The sequence below is a fragment of the Echinops telfairi genome, unplaced genomic scaffold (genome assembly GCF_000313985.2).
Source record: "Echinops telfairi isolate 266 unplaced genomic scaffold, ASM31398v2 ScPeMD7_7469;HRSCAF=8507_0, whole genome shotgun sequence".
NCBI classification, from domain to species: Eukaryota; Metazoa; Chordata; class Mammalia; order Afrosoricida; family Tenrecidae; genus Echinops; species Echinops telfairi.
In genome coordinates this window covers 21,992,842-22,013,433 of record NW_022111372.1, presented here as the reverse complement: position 1 = coordinate 22,013,433, position 20,592 = coordinate 21,992,842, and positions in this window count along the sequence as shown.

Genomic DNA, 20,592 nt, shown 5'->3' with positions numbered 1-20,592 from the left:
AGCCTTGCCAGCTAAAGCAGGGAACTGGCTAAGGCAGCTGCACCCTGGTCCGACCATCACAACACAAGAGACCCAAGAACTCTAAAGGTGAGGCTCACCGAGCCATTTATCCCTCTGCCCTTCAATTAACCCCACATGTGTTTATGGGCCAGGTTGGAACAATAAACTTTAACTATCTCAGGCAGCTATTTTAGACATGGATTATTGACTTGTAAAGAATAAAACCTTAAGTGACTAAATACTATTTACACAAAAAATGAGGCTTGGAGAAAGGGCAAAACATTCAATAATGCTCATTCACAAAAGCAGAACTATGCCTGCTACATGAAGACATTCACAAAAATGCATAGAGTCTGAAAATAGTAAATTCATGACAGTCTTGAGTTGCCAGTTATTAGGCATTCTCAAAGCAAGAGATTTGAGCACAAGTCCAATGACTTCCAAATCCATCATCTTGTGATAGTTGTCATCAATATCTTCTTACACCAGGATGTTTCCATCTTAAATAAATTAAAAAAACTTTTCAGTTCCTTCAATCTGCTGCAGGTGTGTTTAAGGTAAAGTCCAGTTTCCTTAGTGGGATTTTCAAGTCAGATCTTCTGGTGTGGCCTGAAGGGTGTTGTGCACTTTGAAAGAACAGTGTTAAGTCCCACATGGCATGGGTCACAAGGGATTGAATAGACTCTTGATCAAAAGTGCCCAACTAAGAACATACTATGGGTGTATTTTCCCTTGGGGCGGGGTTCTATGTAAGGAATGCTAAGCATTTTCTCAATGGAAGGCTGTTCCACTTGGTCTATTCACCAACAGAAGTTAAAAAACCTTCTCTGAAACAAACATGTCCCCTCACACCTCTTGACTTGAATTTCCAAAGGTTCACTCAGCACCCTTATTGGAGTATCTGTTGATTCAAGGTGATTATAGAACAATAGGATTGGATCGGTCTCCTCCCTCTCCCTGAAATATGTGAAATTGACCCCACCTGAGGTGACCCCTCTGTTGATACGATGATGACATATGATTCCTAAGCACTATGCAAGCTCATGACTTGCTTGGGAGACTGAATTAGATCACCCGAGAACAGAAGCCTGCCTTTGTCTTGGTGTTTTTATCCTTATAGCAGTGGTTTCATACAATATATTTCCTTTTGTAATTGAATTACTTTGTTCAGCAAAATGGCTTCAGGCCCATTTATGTCATGAGCTGTTTGAGGGATGCATAGTATTGCACTGTGTGTAGGTAGTAGAATTTCTTTATCCATTCTTCTACCAACGGACATTTAGGCTGTTTCCAGCTTCTTGCTATTGTAAACTGTGCTGCAGAAGATATGGGAGATGGTATGTCTCCTTTTTTTTTTTTTGTCTTTTAGTTCTTTGGGGTATGTCCCCAGCGGAGGTATTGCTGGGCCATATGGGTTTGTCATTGCTGGTAGTTTTAGGAGGAACCACACCACTTTCCACACTAGTTGTAGATGTTTACAAAACCACCAGCAGTGTTCCAATCTCTCTGCATCCTTTTCAGAATTTGGTGTTTTCTATTTTTTGAATTGGGATATTGTCATGGGTGTAATATGGTATCTCATTATTATCTTGTTTTGAATTTCTTGATGTAAATCCAGAGTGATCATGGGCATTATTTCATGTGTTTCCTAGTCATTTGAGTGTCATTTCTGGTGAGCTGTCTGTTCATGTCTTTTCTCTACTTTTAAATTGAATTATTTGGTGTTTTTTTTTCTTATGGAGGTGTTGTAGAATTCTATAGATTTTAGTAATTAGCCTCTTTTTCATTGTGCTGTTGCTAAAGAGGTTTTCCCTAGTCCATGGGCTCTCCTTTTATTCTTTTGGTGAAGTTTTTGATGTGCATAAGTGTTTTACTTTTAGAAGGTCCCAATCATCTGTTTGGTCTGCTACTGTGTACTCATCCTTAATTATATTTAGTTGTCCATGTATGTCTGCAGTAGGGCCTTCAAATTTGTCTTTATTTTCTCATTTATAATCCTTATAGCTCTAGAATTTAAAATAATAAAAAACCCAATTAATACAAGAAAGAAGAAAATGTTCTAAAATTGATTGCATGGATCATTGCAAACCTGTTTTAAAAATTATTTTATTATTGAACATTTTATTAGAGGCTCTCACTGCTATTATAACAATCCATAATTCAGTTAGATTAAGGATCATTTTACAATTGTTCCCACCATCAGTTTCAAAACATTTTCTTTCTTCTTGAACTCTTTAATATCAGCTCCCCTCTATCCCCTCCATCTCCCACCCTACTCCCTAGGAGCCCTTGTCACCCTATCTTACACCATACAATATATTAATTCACCTGCAACTTTGTTATTTGTTACCCTTGAGTTGGGTTGTACAGTCATCATTCCTATCAGCTTCCTATCATTGCTATCAACCCTTCCTCCTCTCTTCCCCCAGCTCTTCCCATACCCTCAGGGAATCATTATTCCCATTACTGTTTATGAAGGGTTATCTATCTTAGCTTTTATTCATCATACACTCTTAATCATGCAAATGGACATATACAAGTCTACCAAGATTAATGAGGTAAAACAAAGACTCTAATAATAAAGGGAGGAAATATTAAAGAATTAGAGGATAGTTATGTGTTTCATCAGTGCTATACTGCTCCCTAGATTTATCATCCTTTCCATGTGGCCCTTCTGTGGGGAACTGCCCAATTATCTTACAGGTGGGTTTTGGGTCTCCACTTTGTCTATGCTCCTTCAAATCAATTTGATTGCTTGTTTTTGAACTTCTGATACCTATCCCCATTCATACCTCATGATCATACAGGCTGGTGTGCTTCTTCCGTGTGGCATTGTTGCTTCCCTGCTATATGGCTGCTTGTTTAATTCAAGCCTTCAAGATCCCAGATGTTATATATCTTAATATCTGGGCACCATCAGCTTTCTTCACCACGTTTGCTTATTCACCCATTTTGTCTTCAGCAATCATATTGGGAAGGTGAGGATCATAGGGAGCCAAGTCGAACAAACTGTTCTTGTACTGAGATAATATTTAAGTAGAGGCCCAAAGTCCAATATGATTGAACTACTGAATTGAAAAATACATAAATTATATGTCATAGAACTACTAAAATAATGGTAAAATGCATTTTAAGAGGGGCAATGAGACTTAATAGTTACTAGTCTATTTCACTAGGAGAAGGAGAGAGAGCAGAAAGGGATTGTGGCTGGGGCAGGTGGAAATTGTAAGCAAATAGTCAAACCAGAAAAGAATGTATGTAAATATACTGGAAGAAGAAGAATTAAAGAAGAAAATAGAAAAAAACTAGAGATGGAAGGAAAAGAGAGACAGGAAGGAAGGAAAAACTTATATGGGCAGAGAATAAGCTCAAAGCAAACTCCCTGCCATTGAGTCACTGCTGACTCATAGCGAGCACTGGGTTTCTGAGACTTTAAGTGTTCACAGGAGCAAAAAGCCCAGTCTTTTTTTAAAGGAGCAGCTGGTGGGTTAGAACTACTGACCATGTGGATGGCAGCCTAGCATCATAACAAAGAGGAGGGAGAAAATATTGGGGTGTGGCTTGTGTGTAGATATGAGGTCTGTTGTTATGGAAACATGAATGTGGGTAGGTCTGAGCCTTCAGGGGAAAGGGGAAAAAGAGCTTGCCTTAAAAAACAAACAAAACCCAGGCTTGGTTGGCTGTGGCTTGCTTGAATCTGCATGGGAGACTCGTTTATCTGCAGGGGAGTGGGGTTGCATGGGAAGAGGAAATGAGAGGCAATGAGTAAAGTAGAAATAGGATAAAGTACAATAAAACAAAAATACAAAAACTTAAAAGTAAATAATAAAGCTGCAGTGTGTATGAAGTTTCTTGTTGACAGGATTAGTATGTGCAAGTAGCCACTGAACTGAGCAGAGGGGTACATGTGGGGGGGAAATTTCCAGAAAGAGGAAAGAAGAAAAAAAAATTACTAGGGAAAAGTGTTGCCTGTGTAGTGGGTATGTCCACACCAAGCTGCCCTCATGCTCTGCTATCCACACCAGGCCCTACAGGCCAGCAAGGCAAGAGGTTTGACCGGGTGGGTTGAAACAGGGGCAGGGAAGGATCAGCTTGTTCAGGGGAGAGGGAGTGCACAGAAGCAGCTCAGGCTATTGGTTAAAGATGAAGAGGAGTCAGTAACAATCAGTGGTGTTGTTGACCTCTGACTTTAAGCAAGTTTGGTGTACTTAGCTTTCAAGTTATTTTTATAGCTTCCAAGGAATGCCAGACTTCTCTCCTGGTGAGGCCTCTCTGGTGGTTGTTCCCCATGTCATCATCCTTATTTTTAAAGAGCATTCTGAGTATAGTTCTTTCCAAGACATATTTCTTTGTTTTTCTGGTACTCCGTGGTACTTTCAATATTCTTCCCCAACATCGTAATTCAAATACACCAATTCTGTGGTCTCCCTTACTCATTTAATTTTCACATGCATTTGAGGCAATAGAAAATACCATGGCTTGGGTCAGGTGTACCTTAGACCCCAAAGTGACATCCTTGTTATTCAACACTTTAAAGAGGTCTTGGTCAGGACATTTTCCCAATAAAATATGCTGTTTGAGTTCATAACAGATGCTTCCATGGGCAATGATTGAAAATCCAAGCAAGATGAAAGCTTCGACAACTTCAACCTTTTCTCCATTTATCATGATGGGGTTATTGATTCCGTTGTGAAGACCTGGGTTTTCCTTACCTTGAGTTGTAATCCATACTTAAGGTTGCAGTCTTTGATATACATCAGAAATGCTTCAAATCTTTGCTTTCAGCAAGCAAGGTGTGTTGTTGCACATGGCAGGCTATTAAGGAGCCTTCCTCCAATCTTGATGCTATGTTCTTTATATAGTCTATTGTTTTAGACTACTTGCTCTGTTTACAGATTGAATAAATATAAGAAAAGATACAACCCTGACTGTGTTAGTCTGGGTAAACTAGGGAAACCTAATGGGTAAGTGTACATTAAGAAAGCATCCCAACCCTGTGCTGTCCAAGCCCATAAGTCTAACACTAGCCCATATGTCCGACACCATCTACAAAGTCCACCTCAATCTCACAGAACACACACAATGACACTGACTGCAGGAGGAAAGCTGAATCAGTGAGCATGTAAGTATCTCAGCACTGGCAGGGGTCTCCACATGGCTGCTCCAGCATCCAGGGCTGCGTCAGGGTAGGTCCATGTGGCTTCTCCTTGGGTATATCTTGCAGGAAATGAGCCTTGCAAGCTGAAGCAGGGAACTGTCTAAGAGAGCTGCACCTTGGTCTGACCATCAGAGAGCAAGAGACTGGAGAACTAGAAGGGTGAGGTTCACCACGCCATTTATCTCTCTGTCCTTAAATTATTCCCACATGTACTTATCTGCCAGGTTGGCACAATAAACCTTAACTAGCTCAATGACGCAAACCTTTCTTGATTTGAAACCATGCCGTATCCCTTCATTCTTTTTGAACAACTGCTCCTTGGTCTATGTAGAGCTCTGCATGAACACAGTGAATTGTTTAGAAATTTCCATTCTTCACATTGTTTTGTATAGTTTGTTATAATCCACACAGTTGAATACCCTTGCATAGTCCATTAAACACAAGTAAACATCTTTCTGATATTCTCTCCTTTTAGCCAAGATTCGTCTGATGTCAGCAATATTTCTCATTTCATGTCCTCCTTGAATCCTAATTTGATTGTTATTATTTCATTTTCTTCCTGTACCCTTTGACTTATTTTTTTCTAAGTTTTCAAGTTGATAAAACTGGGTAATCCCTAAGCTGAGGATTAGGGAACTTTTTTCTTTTTAAATGTAGGCTTCAAACTCCCTTCAGAAGAGTACTGCTTTTGTTATGTACCAAATGTTTTGATAGATAGGGTTTTCATTTCATTTCTAAAGAATTCTTAAATTTCTGTTTTAATTTATTCTATGACCCAATAACTTTGTCCAAACTCCTTTGTAGTAGTGTTTTATTTAGTTTCCACATTTCTCCCTTCTTTTTCTGATGTTGATTTCTAATTTTACTGTGCTTTGTATAATTTCAATATTTTAAAACTTTTTCAGAGTTGTTTTCTGTCTCAGAATATGAACGATTCTTAAAAATTATTTATGTTCTCTGGAGAAGAATCTGTATTTAGATGGTGTATGTCCTTTAGGTCTAATCGGCATATGGTTTTATATATGTCTCAATGTCCTTAGTAATGTTCTTTTTAGATGCATTGGCTGTAATTGAAAGCAATGTGTTGAAGTTCTCTACAATTTTTACTCCTTTGAATAGATTTTGACTTGGGATTTATTAAATCTAAGTATAGCTACAACTATTTTAAAATTTATTGGTTATATAGAATTTTTTATTCCTTTATTTTTAGTTTGTTTGTGTAGTTATGTTTAAAGTGTATTTCTTGTAGATTGTGAAAGGATGAATCATGTTTTTTTTTGGTTTGTTTTTGGTGTGTGTGTGTGTGTGTGTGTGTGTCTGTGTGTGTGTTGAAAAGCAAGGATATTACTTTGAGGAATAAGGTGTGCTTATCCAAGTTATGGTATTTTTCAGTCACCTAATATTCATGTGAAAGGTGATTATTGAATAAGGAAGACATAAGAAGAACCTATCAATTTGAAGTACAATGGTGTCCAAGACTATTGAAAGTTCCATGGGATATCAAAAGAACAAGCAAATCTGTCTTAGGAGAAGTACAGTCACAATACTGCCTTAGAGGCAAAGATAGTGCAGCTTCAACTCACATTCTTTGGAAATGTGTCAGGAGAGATCATTCCTTACAGAAGGACATCATGCTTGTAAAGTAAAGAGGCAGCAAAAAAGAGAAAGACCTTTGATAAGATGGATTGACACAGTGATTGTATTGATGGGTTCAAACATAGGACAATTGTGAAAATGGTGCATGACTGGGCAGAAAATGGTGCATGACTGGGCATGACTGGGCAAATCTGACTCTATGAGTCAGAATCAACTTCACACCACTTAATAATGACCAGATTCACTTGCTAGACCCTAGTGTATTCATATTTGAAGGACTTTGTGTTAGCTTTTACAAGTCAGATAGCTTTATTAGCATCTCAGTCTCTTACTTCTGTCATGAACTTCATTTTCCTATATTTAATTGCTTGGTGGATATTTCCAGAAAGATGTCTTAGAATAACATTCAAACAACTCAAATTGGTTTTATTGGAGTCTATTAAATACCATATGATTTATTTTGCACAATCCTATTATAAACAATTATAAAAGTAGAGGCACATTAATGGTATAATGGAAAGAATATTAATTCCCTAAAATATTTGATTCTTTCACTAAAATTTCTTACTAGTTCTGATTTTGTTTCCTGATTAATGATATCACCATCTTGCATTCACTGAGTGTGTTAGGCTAGGTTGTCTAGACAAACAAAAACAATGATGCAGATGTATTTATAAGATGGAAATTTATATCAGGAAGGCATCCCAGCCCAGTCCAACTCAAGTCAGGGTCTGAAGCTAGCAGCAAACAGCAATTAAGTTAAATGTCAGAAACACTGTGTTCATAATTATATTTTCCCAGAACTCTCCTGAAGAAAGCTCAAGACAGTAAGAAACTCAAGACATTCATATGCATCTTAAAAGGGAAAAAGAGAAACACTCATACAACTGCATCAATAAACTCAGCTACAGTTTTGATCTATATTCCTGGGTTTTCTCACTGGTTTATGTGACTACACATTTATAAAAGATTGCTCACAGTACCGATATCATCAGCTAGGAAATGATGTGTTCAATAATCTGTGCATTCTTCCTTATCCAAAGTAAAAGATGAAATATGAAAATTTAATTCCCCAGTTAGCCAAGCAACTTTACCTAAAATCTTATCCTCTGGACAGAAGCTACAGTTGTAAATCTTAGGATTAAAAGTCATGTTCATTTTCAAGTTGATTTGATTAAAATGAGGGAAAAATTCAACCTCTCTGGCAGTTCTTGCCAAGATACTCATTCATTGACCCTTCCATTTCTGCAAAGGATTCTGGGAAGAGTTTGCAAAGTATTTTCGAATGTTTTATTGTGATATGAGTGAAAATTTTCAGAGCAAATTGGTTGTTTATCCAACAATTCATACACATTTTGTTTCAGGACAGTGATTCAAGCCCCACACTGTAACAGGCCCCTCCCACTTCCTCCATGTGTTCCATTTGCCTTCTTTCCTATCCCTTCCTGACTTGTGAAGGATAATGAATGAAAACCAGGCAACCATTCAGGAGGCCAAAAGAACAACAGCTAGACTGAATCCCAAGAAGACGTCATCAAGGCACATAATAGTTAAACTATCCAACTTTGAGGAAAAGGGGAAAATCATGAGAGCAACTAGGGCAAAACAAGCAATCACATATAACAAAAGCAGATAATAATATGCTCAGATCTATCAGTGGGCACTGAAGAAGAGGAGAGAGTGGAGCAACATATTCTGAAATTGAAAGAAAAAAGCACAAACCCAAGAATACTCTATGCCAGACAAATTATCTATCAAGGTTGATGGAGAAGTGAGAGTTTTCCCAGAGAGGGAAAAACTCAAAGAATATGTTAAAAGAAATCTAGCATTACAAAAGTTCCTTGCCAACCCAGTATGAGCAGAAGAACAACATTCACCAAACACAAAGAGACCACCACATAGAACAACTCCACCCAGAGACCAACAAAGGGAAAATAGCATTAACTCAACCATAGAAAGAAGGCAAGAATGAACCCCTCACCCCCACCAACACACACACATGCACAACCCATGGATAAGAAATGGAGGTAGGAAAACACCCAATGCAAGAATGATGAAATGATATCACAGAATCTACAGATCGATATAATAAACCTGAATATCAATGGAATGAATGCAGGCCTTAGAAGACAAAGGCTAGCAGACTGGCTTAGTAAACACAACCCCTTGATCTGCTGCCTACACGAAACACATCTCAGGATTACAGGCAAAAATAGGCTGGATATCAAAGGGTGGAAAAAAACATACCAAGCAAATAGCAATGCAAAAAAAAGCAGGGGTTACAATCATAATCTCAGATAAAATTACTCCCAAAGTGCAAATCCTAACAAAAGATAAGGAAGGACACAACAGATAAGGAGGGACAGTATTTATAATACTCAAGAAAACAGTAGACCAAGAACCAGTGAACATATTAAACATATACTCACTGAACAGAGATATGGAATTCATCAATCAAACACTCCAAAAGATGAAAAAAGAAATTACAGACTCAACAATTATAGTAGGTGACTTCAATACACCACTCTCTGAGAAAGATAGGTCACAGGGAAAGAAACTCAAGGAGGCTACAGATCTAAATGCTACAATTAGACTATTTGACCTGATAGATACTTCCAGCGCTCTCCAAACAAATATAAAAAAAATTTGCATTCTTTTCAAGCCCACATGACACATATTTGAAGATAGACCACATGCTGGGACACAGTCGAATTTGCATAAATGTAAACACATTGATACCCCACAGACCTATCTCTCTGACCACTGCACCATAAGGCTGGAAATCAACAAAAGGATGATGAAGAAAAAAAGGGCAAACAATGGGAAGATGAATAACTTTCTATAACAAAAGGAGTGTGTCCTGGCCCAGATCAGAGATGAAATTAGGAAACTTCTAGAAACCAATGAGAATGAGCACATTAAAAAGTATGGGACATATCAAAGGCAGTTATCACAGGAAGTTTCATAGCAATACATGCACATATGAAAAAGGAAGAGAGACTTATGATTGACAGCCTGGCATGAAATTTACAGCAACTAGAGCAGAGTCAACAGGACAATACTACTAATAGCAAAAGAAAAGAAATAATAAAAATCAGGGCTGAGATTCAGGACAGGGAAAATAAGAACTCTATGGGAAAAAATTAACGTTGCTAAAAGTTGGTTCTTTTTTACTATCAGGTGATTACCAACAAAAACATCCCCCAGACAAGATTGCTTCACAGGAGAATTTTACCAAGCATTCAGGGAAGAACTGACACTAATCCTAGACAAGTTCTTCCAGAACATAGAAAAAGATGGCAAACTTCTAAATTCTTTCTATGAAACTAGTATAACTCTGATACCTAAACCAGGCAAGGATCCCACAAGAATTGAGAACTACAGACCAATTTCCTTAATGAACATTGATGCAAAAATCCTTAACAAAATACTGACCAACAGAAGTATATAAAACAAATAATTCACCATGACCAAGTGGGATTCATACCAGGGATGCAGGGATGCTTCAACATATGAAAGACCATTATTATTATTTGCCTCATTGAAATGAAAAATTATAAGAACCACATGATATTATCGATAGATGCGGAATAAGCATTTGACAACATCCAATACCAATTCTTGTTTAATACACTCAGGAAGATAGGAATGGAAGGAAAATTCCTCAACACAATATAAGCTATATATGAAAAAACAATAGCCAATGTGGTAGTTAATTGAGAGAAGACCAAAACAATCCCTCTGAAAAAGGTGACCAGACAAGATGGGCCCTGTCCCCACTCCTATTTAACATTGTACTGGAGGGCCTAGCTAACAGTGTAAGGCAAAGAAAAGACATTAAAAGTTTTTGGCTGGGGAAGGAAGAAGTGAAACTCTCATTATTCGATGATGAAATGATTTTATATATGGAAAATACCAAAATTGCCACACAGGAAGTGCTAGAGAAATAGAGCAGGGTGGCAGGATACAAGATAAACAGAAGTCTATTGGACTACTATATACATCAGTCAAGACCATGGAAGAGGGGATCAAAAAGGTAGTACCCTTCACAATAGCCAAGCACAAATGGAAATATCTAGGGATATACATACCTGACTAAAAAACCAAAAGATTTATACGAGGAAAACTGCAGAATACTATTACAAGATACCAAGGGTGACCTCAACAAATGGAAGATATCCCAGGCTCGTGGATCAGAAGACTCAATATAGTAAACATGTAAATTCTCCCCAAGGCGATATATAAATTTAATGTTATCCCTATACAAATACCATCATCTTTCTTCAAAAACTTGGAAAGACTGATTACCAACTTCATATGGGGAGGGAAGAAACCCAGGATTAGCAAGAAGGACAAAGTTGGAGGGCTTGCTTTGCCAGTTTTAGCACCTATTATACAGCCACAGTGGTCAAAACAGTGTGGTACTGGTATAATGATAGATGCTCAGACCAATGGAAAGGACTGAAAACTCTGAAATAAAATCATCAGCATACAGACAACTGACTTTTGATAAAGGTCCCAAAAATATCAACTGGGAAGAAGAAGCTCTCTTCAACAAGTGGCGCTGGAAAAAATGGATATCTACCTGCAGAAAAATGAAGTAAGATCCTTACATCAGTCCATGCACAAGAATAAACTCAAGGTGGATTACATGAGGGAATTGGGACAAATGTGAGAACTTTGACTCAGGGAATACATAAGTACTGGAAATAGGGAAGGCCACAAACACAGGGGAGCAACACTGAAGATAAAACACTTGCGTACATCCAAAGAATTCGTCAAGAGCATAATAAGAGAGACCACGGACTGGGAAACATCTTTAGCAATGGCACATCAGACAAAGGCCTTATTACTAAAATCTACAATACTCTGCTAACATACAGCAAGAAAAAAATTAATTGCCCACTGAGGAGGTGGGCAAAGGATGTGAACAGAAGTTTCATAAGGACAGAAATCCAAATGGCCAATAAAAATATCAGAAAATGTTCCTGATCCTTAGCCATAAGAGAAGTGCAAATTAAAACAACTATGAGATACCACCTACCACTCTCAAAGACAGGCTAATTAAAAAAAAAAAAAGAAAATAACAAGTATTGGAGGGGCTGTGGAGAGATAGGAAGTCTTATCCACTGCTGGTGAACTGGTAGGTTTATACAGCCATTATGGAAATCAATTTGCCGATATCTAAAACAGATGGAGATTGAGTTACCATGCGACCCAGCAACTCCCCTACTGGGCATATACCCAGAAGAGACAAGCAACAATCCATGGCCAGACATCAGTGCTCCAATGTTCATCACAGCGCAGTTCACAATCGCAAGGAGTTGGAAACAACCCAAAATTCCATCAACAGATGAATGAATTAAAAATTGTGTTATGTACACACAATGGAGTTCTATGCATCTCTAAAAAGCCGTGAACACATAAAATACACCGCTGCATGGGAAGAAATGTAGGAAATTATGCTAAGCCAAGTAAGCCAAGCACAAAAGGACAAATACAACATGAGTCCACTGAGGTAAGCAAAAAAGAAAAAATGCAAAAAGAGGCAGATGGGAAAAGCTACTATATACATATATTCCTGGGGTGAGGTCCAGGTACTAAAGTGGGTGTTAAACCCAAACCAGAGACACGTATGGTAATCAACTAAAAAGGAGGGGAAAACAACAGCAACAAAAAGACGTGTAGTGGGGAACAGGGTACTAACCCACCCGAGGGGAGGGCGTTTTTTATATCTCCACAGGAGAAGGAGAGAGGGAACAGACTTCAGCCTGGTGTGCCAAGACGTGAATGCAACATACATGCATGGAACAGGGAACCAATAGAGAGGTCTATGGGGCCGGCCCCCAATCCCAACTACGTAGGCACCCCTCATACCCCCACTCCAGAGGACAGCACTAAAACTGCTGCCCAGGAAGCGGGGTGTGTCTGATGAGGAGCAAACAAAGAGGTAAGGAGAGAGAGTGGAACACACCTCAGCCCACCAAGCTTTGAGGACAATATTTCAGCTCAGAGCAACTAACACACAGAGAGGACCACAGGGCTGGCCCCACCATGAGACATGATGTCCCTCACTCTCGCAATGCTAAGGGAGACAGCACTGGGGACACGGTGAGGGATGTACCCGATCCAACTACATCACACCTTAGGTGAAACACTAAGGGCATTCAGCAGAGCAGCAAGCGGAGCAAAGCAACAAAGTCCCGGAGGAATGCCAAAGGTGGACTTTGGGGTCAGAGAGTGGCACCCCAGCCGACTCAACTGAAAAACAATCATAAAGGTTAATGGACAGACATGGAACTGTTGGAGGGCTTTTCTTTTTTTGCAGTTGGTTTTTTATTTTATTTTTTGTTGTTGTATTAGCTGTTATTGATTAATTTTTTTGTCTTTTTTTGTTATGTTTTGCTTTGCTTTGTTTTTGCACATATTATTTTCTATGCATGACTATCTGGGCAAGATAGGTGGGATAAACAATCCGGAGCAGAGAACAATGGGACTCATGGTTCCAGGGGGACATGGGAGAGGGGGAGGTGGGAGAAAAGTAGGGGGTGTCAACAAACCTAGGGACAAAGGAAGAATAAGTGATCTGAAATTGACAGCAAGGAGGGCATAGGATGCTTGTGGGGGCGGGGGTGGGGTGGGGGTGGGGGGCGGTCAATCAAGGGCAGTGTAGCCGAGAGGAATTTCCAAAACCCATGAAGGCCAAACATGATAGTGGGACAGGAGGAAAGTGAAAGGAAATAGAGGACAGACCTGGGAGGCTAAGGACATTTATAGAGGTATCAATACAGGCATGTATATATGTAAATGTATTTATATGTAATGATAGGGGAATAGATCTATGTACATATATTTACCTGTAAAGTATTATGGCAGCAGATGGACATTGGATCTCCACTCAAGTACTCCCTCAATGCAAGAACACTTGATGTTCACCTTCCCTGACACGATCACTGAAGACAAATTGGATTCATTAGCAAATGTGGTTAAGAAAGCTGATGATGACTGGGTATCAAAAAATATAGTGTCTGGGGTCTTAAAGGTTTGCAGATAAACAAGCAACCATCTAGCTGAGAAGCAACAAATCCCACATGGAAGAAGCACACCAGCCTCTGTGACCAAGAGATGTAGATGGGATCAGGTATCAGGCATCAAAGACCCAAAACAAAATCATATCAATGGGAATGAGGGGAAGGGCATAGTGGAGACCCAAAGCCCATCAGTAGTCAATTGGACACACCCTGTCAGAAGGGCCACAAGGAAGAGAATGAACCAGTCAGGGTTCAGTATAACACTGACGAAACACACAAACTTTCCTCTAGTTCTTTAATGCACAGCCCGTCCCCCCCCCCACTATCAAGTCTATCTTACAAATTTGGCTAGACCAGAACATGTATACTGGTACAGATAAGAGCTTGCAACACAGGGAATTTATAACAGATAAATGCCTCCGGATCAATAAGGGGAGCAGCGATACTAGGAAAGGAAGGGAAGTGTGGGGAGGAGTATGGGGTAATCAAACACAATAATCGATGTTTGGCCCCCCGCTCCCAGGGGGACAGACAGCAGAAAAGTGGGTGAAATGAGACAGTGGTTGGTGTAAGACATGAAAAAAAACGAATAATTTACAAATTATCAAGGGGACTGAGATAGTTTATTGTGCCAGCCTGGCCGATAAACACAAGTGGGATTAACTGAAGGGCAGAGAGATAAATGGCTTGGTGAGTTTCGCCTTTCTTGTCTCTCGCTCTTGGTCATCCGACCAGTGTGCGACTGCCTTGCTTGTCCTGTGCCTCAGTTTAAAGGCTACACTACCTGTGGGATGCCTAGCCTGTGGACTGTGTTGCTGTAAGTTGAGGTCCCTTTAAGACATCGCTGGAGCTGGGACTGGCAGTTGGTGACATGCCTTGTGATTGGCTGCTGTGCTGACATAGCCTAGCTCTCTCTCTAAATAGAGGAATATCTGGCAGCAGACAGGACTGGAAGGACTGCTAGTCTCTCACAAGTCTCTCATAGAGTGAGTTGAATTGAGCCATTTGTAGTGCTTTATAATTTAACTGTTTCTTTCTTGTATTATATATTTATCTGTATATGATTTAACAGTTCATTTCTTGTTATACATCTAATTACCTTTATAAATAAATATATTAAATTATCAGCAATTTGGTTTTACCTCTCTAGAAAACCCTGTCTAACACAGGGACATGGGGAGGAAGGGAAAAAAATGAGGAGCAGATACCAAGGGCTCCAGTCGAAAGAAAATGGTTTGAAAAAGATGTTGACAACATATGTACAGATGTGTTTGGCACAATGGATATATGTACAGATTGTCATAAGAGCTGTAAGAATCACAGTAAAATAAAATTTTTAAAAATTTGCAAAACCAATTGTTTGTTCACAGCAATATCTTTTTTCAATGATACAAAAAGTGAAAATACACTTGGACTTCCCCAGATAGAATACATAGAAATCACATTGGCTACATTTGTGGGAAGACACAATGAAGAAGCTCAATATCAGCAGCTAAAACCAGGCCAGTTGTTGACTGAGGAACAGTCAACAGATACTTTTGAGAACAATGGGAATCCTAGAGCACTCCATTGTACTCATGTGGAACCTGTACGTGAATCAAGAGGCTGTTGAAAAGGAAACAAAGGAATGCTGCATGGTTTTCAATTAGGGAAGGTGTACATTAGTGCTGCACACTCTCACCATACTTACTCAATCTGCAGGTGGAGAAAATCACCAGGGAAGCTGGATTATATGAAGAAGAATGGGGCAGCAGGAGTTGAGGATGGCGTATAAACAACCTGCCATATGCAGATGAGAAAACCTTGCTTGCTACAGGTGAGGAAGACTTGAAGCACTGGCTGATGAAGGTCAAGGCTTTCAGCCTTCAGAATGGATTACAATTCAATTTAAGAAGACCAAAATCCTTACAACTTGACCAGTAGGCAAGATCATGATAAATGGAGAGAAGGTTGAAGCTGTCAAGGGTTTTTATTGTTTAGTTTTACAATCAGTGCTCACGGAAACAGCAGTCAAAAGTTTAAACATATTGCAGTAGGTAAATTTACTGCACAATATTTCTTTAGAGTGGTGGAGGGCAAGGTTATTACTTTGAGGACTAAGGTGTGTCTGACCCAAGGCATGGGATTGTCTTTTCTTTTTAAAAAAATAATTTATTGGGGGTTGATACAGCTCTTATCACAATCCATACATCCATTCATTGTGTCAAGCACATTTGTACATTTGTTGCCTTAATCATTTTCAAAATATTTTCTTTCTACTTGAGCCCTTGGCATCAGCTCCTCATTTTTACCCTCCCTCCCTTACCCTCCCTCTTTCCCTCACCCTTGATAATTTATATATTGTTATTATTTTTTTCATGTCTTATACTAACTGATGTCTCCCTCCACTCACTTTTCTGTTGTCCGTCCCCCATGAAGGGGGTTATATGCAGATCATTGTGATCTGTTCCCCCTTTCTCCCGCAACCTTCCCCTTCCCATCCTGGTATTTCTAATCTCATTATTGGTTCTGAGGAGTTTATCCCTCCTGGATTCCCTGTGATTCCAGCTCTGTATCTGTACCAGTGTACATGCTCTGGTCTAGCAAAGTTTTAAAGGTAGAATTGGCATTGTGATAGTGGCAGGGAGGAAGCATTAAAGAACTAAAGAAAAATTGTATGTTTTGTCGGTGCTATACTACACACTGACTGGCTTGTCTCCTCCTTCTGACCCTTCTGCAATGGGATGTCCACTTGGCTACAGATAAGCTTTGGGTCTCCACTCCACACTCTCCCTAATTTACAATGATATGATTCTTTTGTTCTGGGTCTTTGATGCCTGATACCTGATCCCATTAACGACCTCATGATCACACAGGCTGGTGGGATTTTTCCATGTGGGCTTTGTTGCTTCTCAGCTAAATGGTCGCTTTTTTATCTTCAAACCTTTAAGACTCCCAGATGCTATATTCTTTGATAGCTGGGCACCATCAGCTTTCTTCACCACATTTGCTTATGCACCCATTTTGTCTTTAGTGATCGTGTCGTGAAGGTGAGCATCACAGAATTCCGGATTATTAGAACAAAGTGTTCTTGCATTGAGGGAGTACTTGAGTAGAAAGCCATGGTATTTTCAAGTGCCTCATACGTAAGTGAAAGTTGGACATGGAATAAGGAAGACTGAAGAAGAATCGATTCATTTGAATTGTGGTACTGAAGAATAATATTGAAAGTACAATGGACTGCCAAAAGAATAAACAGATCTGTCTTGGAAGAAGTACAGCTAGAATTCTCCTCAGAGGCAAGGATGGCAAGACTTCTCTTCATGTATTTTAGACATGTCAGTAGAGACCATTTCCTGGAGAAGGACCTCATGCTTAAAAAAGTAGTGTGGCATAGAAAAAGAATGAGACCTTCAACAAGATGGATTGACACAGTAGCTGCATTGATGTGCACAAAAAAAGAATAATTGTGAGGATGGCACAGAACTGGGCAGTGTTTATTTTGTTGAGTGTACATAGAGTTACTATGAGAGGGAACTGACTCGATAGTACCTAACAACAAACAACAACCTCTTTACTAAGCATGATTTCCTTTCTCAGGGACTAGTCTGTCCTGTTAACATGTCCAAAGTGTGTGATCACTTAAGTTTCTTGATTATTTGGCTGAAAGTTGAGCCATGGTAGTATGTTCAGTGTCAGGTTTGAAGAACAATTTAAAGGCCAATATTTTGGAGGTACTTCCAGTCTTGATGGAAGCAGTGAGATTTGTATCTCTCTCTCATTTTTTAAAAGAAAAGCCTGTATGTTGTCTGAAGAATGTATTCAATGATTTTCCAGAAATCAGAAGTACAGGAAAAGAGTTGGCACTGTTTTGGAAAGGCCATAGAACTAGGAATCAAAGATCTGTGGTTGACTTGAGTTCTGTTACTTTGACATTAAGACATCTTTCCCCGAGTTATCGACTGTCCTGGCTTAAAATGGATACACTAATCTTTGCTTCAATTACTAATCTAGGTAGTGATTTTTACTATACACGGTATAATAGGTAGTCTCAGAAGTTTAAAAGAATGGGAGTTTATTTCCTCCTGATGTTGCACCCTGAGTGGATGTCCTAGTTTGGTAGAAAGCTCTTCTCTAAGACGTGATTCAAGGACACAGGCCCCTTTCATCTGTGTCTCTGCCAGCTTCAAGGATAGTTTGGTACGGTTTCTAACGTGACGGCAGAATGGTAGAACATGGAGGATGGATTGTAGAATGTTTGCATAAGCCATCCTTGGAGGTTATTTAGATCAATTTTGCTTTCTGAAAGTGTTGGATGAATGACATCTTGAGTTGCACAAATTGTTAAGCATTTGACTGTTTTAAAAAAAATGGGAGTTTAAACCCACTCAGAGGTATCCAGGAAGAAAGGTTTGGTGATGCACTTTTGGAAACGCCATAGAGTCTAATTGTCCCCTAACACACGTACTTGTCATAATCTTCATACTTGTTGAGTGAATTCTACCTCATTGTGACACTGCCATTCTCACAATTGTTGCTATATTTGAGGCCATTGTTGTAACCCCTGTGTAAATCCATCTCATGAAGGGTCTTCCTTTTTAAAAGAAATCTTTTTATTAGGGGGCTCTCACAAATCTTATAATAATTCATCATTCCATGATATTAAGCACACTTGTACATATGCTGCCATCAAAATTTCCAAAACAATTTCTTTCTACTTCAGCCCTTGGTATCAGCTCCTCTTTTTCTCCCTTCCCTCCCCCACCCACCCACCCTTGTGAGACCTTGATCAATTATATATTATTATTATTGTTCTTTTGTGTCTTACACTATCCATTGTACTTCTCCAGAGAATGGTCCCACCTGATAATATGACCAAAATACATGACATGATGTCCTATCATCATCATCCTTGCTTCTAAGTAACATTCTGACTGTGTTCTTCCAAGACAGATTTGTTCATTCTTTTGGCTGCTCATGATATATTTAATATATCAACACTATATGAAGGGATACTTTAAAAAAAACAGAATTGTTTTTCAAAGCAATGTATTAACATTTTTTTTACAAAGAAACCTTATCACCTTCAAAGTATTCTCCATTGCACTTAATATATTAGTCAAATCAGTGATTCCATTCTTGGAAACATTTTTTCAAACTCATCTGTTTTCATAATTCACACTATCTCTCTGGTTTTTTTTTTCTTCACCTCTTCTATGGCATTAAATTACTGTCTTTTCATGTCCCTCTGCATTCATGGAAACAAAAAGAAGTCACATGGAGTGAGAGCAGGTGAGTAAGGTACATGGGACAAGAGGGACATGCTGTTTATTTTCCCCCAAAACTGGCACTGAGATGGTTGCGTGAGCAGGAATATTGTTGTGGTGGCAAAATCAGTGCCCCATCTGCCACAAATCAGTCTTCTTTTGTTGTGCACTCTTACACAATCTTTTCAGAACCTCTAAATAGAAAGCTTGATTACCAGTCTGACCTGATGGAATGAACTCCAAATGCACTACATGACATTTTCATTTGTTCAGGAAGTTTATGGATGTCCAGAACGAGGTTTGTTGTCAATTGACATTTCACCTATTTTGAAAAGAGAAAACCACGTGTACATTTGAGTTTTCTCCCCTAGCACTGTCTTTGCAAGGTGTGTTCAACATCGCAACAGATTCTGTGGCATTTTTCTGAGAAGGAGACCAAAGTTTATAGCTTATGCTCTTCTCTTCGAAAGGCCATCACAAAAAAAACAAAAACAAAACAAAACAAAATGAACAAAAAACTCAAGGTTCCAGTGAAACTGCATTTACAAAAAAAATCACTGTGACCAGAGAGAACCTTCCCAGACAATGTCACTGGGTGCACTAACTCAGAGAGAGTTGCTGGATGCTTTCCTAGAGGGGAAAATGCATACTACGAATGCTCTGCCCAGTGAAATTCTGTTTTTTGGCAGGTAACCCCTCATAATTAAATGCATTAGTTCTTCTTTGCTCTTTTTTATTCATTGTCCAGCTTTCATGTGCATGTGAGGAGATTAAAGATACCATCGCTTGGGTCAGAATATAGAGAAAGAGTGACTTTTTTTTTTTTACCAAGGTAATAAATGCTGTTTATGATTCCTTGAAATGTATATAGTACTCCAATATATTAACATCCTGTGAACTGCAAGAAACATACAGTAATAGCATTGGTCAACAGAATGAAGAAGAATTTTACAATTTTGAGTGCGCACAAATGTTCTCAATTAAGGCGATATTGACCTGGCCAGCCATTTAGTATCTGTCCCCTCAAATGCTTCTGGAATGCCCATAGTGAAGCACCTCTTAGCCCTCAGTCTTTCTGCATTCTCACACGTAACATAAAGTAACATACTACATGATGGAACCAGTAAATAACTTCAAAACTGTAGATGTGTGTGTGTGTGTGTGTGTGTGTGTGTGTGTGTGTGTGTAGGTGTGTGATATTTATCTAGGAGCAGTATTGGTACAATATGTCTGTGAAAGGCATCTTGATAAAAACTGGTTAGGAGAAATGCCAGGTAAGGCAGAGAAAGTTCAGAAGATGTATATCACTCTTTCTTTAAGAGTAAAATGTTTAAGACAGTCATATGTATCTTTAAAAATTGAAATAAGCATACAATTTACGCAAAGCCAGAGCAGCATAATTTTGATGGATCATTAAGTTATCTACTGAATGCAATAATTTGAAGAGTCAGGCAGGCTGGCTGATCAAGTTCTTCTCTGATTCAACATTAAGCTGCCAAGTTCCAGCGTTCCATGTGTGCTCCTAAATTAACATGTCTCAACCATGTTGTATATGAGTGAC